This window comes from Scyliorhinus torazame, chromosome 12 (assembly GCF_047496885.1).
Source record: "Scyliorhinus torazame isolate Kashiwa2021f chromosome 12, sScyTor2.1, whole genome shotgun sequence".
Taxonomy (NCBI): domain Eukaryota; kingdom Metazoa; phylum Chordata; class Chondrichthyes; order Carcharhiniformes; family Scyliorhinidae; genus Scyliorhinus; species Scyliorhinus torazame.
Genome location: NC_092718.1, coordinates 129,563,504 through 129,565,862, shown reverse-complemented (window position 1 = coordinate 129,565,862; position 2,359 = coordinate 129,563,504).

Sequence of the window (2,359 nt, the reverse complement as noted above, 5' to 3'; positions counted from 1 at the left end):
AGATTTTCCAGCATTGTGTCTTTGCTTTCAGATTCCAGCATCCGTAGTAATTTGTTTTAATTAGTAAGGCGACACTTGGAACACTGCGTACAGTTCTGGTTACCCTATTATAGACAGGAGATTGTTAAATTAGAACGAGTGCAGAAAAGATGTACTAGGATACTACCGGGACTTGATGGTGTGAGTTACAAAGGGAGGCTGGATGGACTGGAACTTTCTTCCCTGGAGCATAGGAGGCTGAGGGGTACTCTTATAAAATAACCATGATCATCGCTCAGAAAGTAGTTAACATTTTTTCCAAAGTTAAGGGACTCAAAACCTAGAAGGCAAAGGTTTAAGGTGAGATGGGAGCTGTACAAAACCGTGCAGAAGGGCAATTGTTTTTTCACACAGAATGTGTTGAGTGCTTGGAAGTAGCTTCCAGAGGAAGTCGTAGAGGCGGGTACAATTTTGGCTTTTAAAAAGCATTTGAGCACATATAAGGTGGGTAGTGAGGGATATGGGCCATTTCCGGGAAATTGTGACTGGCTGAACGGTAAAAACTCGGCGGCATGCACAATTTGGGCTGAAGGGCTTATTTTCGTGATGTAAACCTCTTGACTCTACGACTCTATTACCTAAACGTCACGTGACAAATCGAATAGTTCAAATCAAAGAGAATGTTTCAATGAGAAAGGACATTGTGTTCAATTACACAATTCAACCGCATGTTGTCGTTCGTTAGGTAAAAACAGAAAACCCTGGATAACTCAGCAAATGAGAAAGTATCTGCGAAGAGATGGTTATCGTTACAATCTGACTTTCTTCCTGAACTATGAAGAAAGAGTAGTGCGAATGGTTTATATTCTTGGATGACGTTGGAGAGCATGTGAAGCAAACGAGACGGTTACCAATAAATCAAAGGGCACAGAGGGTGAATGGGCAGTATGTCATGTAATCAAAGGCAAATGGAGTGTTCATGTAGTAAATTAACTTTAAAAAAAATACTCTAAGGGTTCTGGGCATCCCTGGTTATGGCATCTTTAATTACTCGTCGCTATTTCCATTCAGAAGGTGGTGTTGGGCTGCCTTATTGAAAAGCTGCGGCGGGTTTAATTCTTGCTTTGCGTTACCATCGCGGCTAAATCCAACATGATGGCTCGCTGGGCAATTTGGGACGGAATTCAAGAGCGAATTACATTTCTGTGGGTGGAGTCACATGTTGGCCATCCCAAACCGGACTTTGTTTTTAAGAGATAATCGATCATAGTGGTCAGATATTTTATTCAGTTTAAATGCCACCACCGGACCTTGGAATGATTCCAACCCGGGTCCCCAGATCAATACCCTGGCTGTCTGTATTACTCGCCGAGTTGTAATCGTATCCGCCATCTCCTCACCAGAATTACTTTGAAAACTAATTGTTGCAATCGCATTATTAAACTCGAGGGCAGACATGAAAACCAATGAATGTTGATGAAAAAATAGGCAAAAGGAAATCACGATGACAGAAAGCATAAGAATTTCAATGTGGGCACCCCTGCAATATTAGATTGTACTATTGCTTAATTATCTGCCACTTGTTCTCACTCCACCAATGTCACTTGATCTGTTGAGTTTTCACAACACTTTCTGTTTTGACTTCAGACCTCTGTAGTCGCAATATTTTACTTCTATCATGACATGATCACTCTCTGATATTTTCAGAGTCAGACCATTTGGCCAGTGGGCGACTGAAGTCGATACGTGTTCCAACACAATGCAGGAGAAAATAAGTTTGGTGTTTTTGTGTTCCACGCAACACACAGTGGCATGAGAAAATGTGTTTTCTGAACTGCATGCTTGCCAGTTTGAAGTGAGGAGGGCGTAGATATGCTATTGGCGTTAATAGTTGAAAACAATACACAGATTATTGATCGCATGACAATAATGTGTGTTTACGTTTAAAAGAGCTCTCAACACTTTGAGACATTTCGTGATAGATATTGATATTGTGTGTATAAACAGGGTAGAGGGTAATTTGGGGACGGTCGGTTCATTGTTTGTGTTGATATGTCTGTTTCCTAAATGCAGATAGGTTCTATTTTGTATTCTACATGTGTTTCAATCGAAAGAAAAATGTCTGTTGAATAATGCAGTTTTCCAACCATCCTGCCTCCAGTTGCATATTCTGCCATGTCAGGATGATGGATGAAGCAAATAATGCAACTTTTAGAGTTCTCCATGTACTGCACACAGATGTTACTATCTCTTCATTTTCTTCATCTTAACTAGTCCCACGGAATGGACTATGACTTTCTTTTCCAAGAAACATGAAAATCCCAAGGTGACTAAAAATGCCGCGTGACCTTCAGTCTCGGTCAAAGGCGGACAGAAGGTG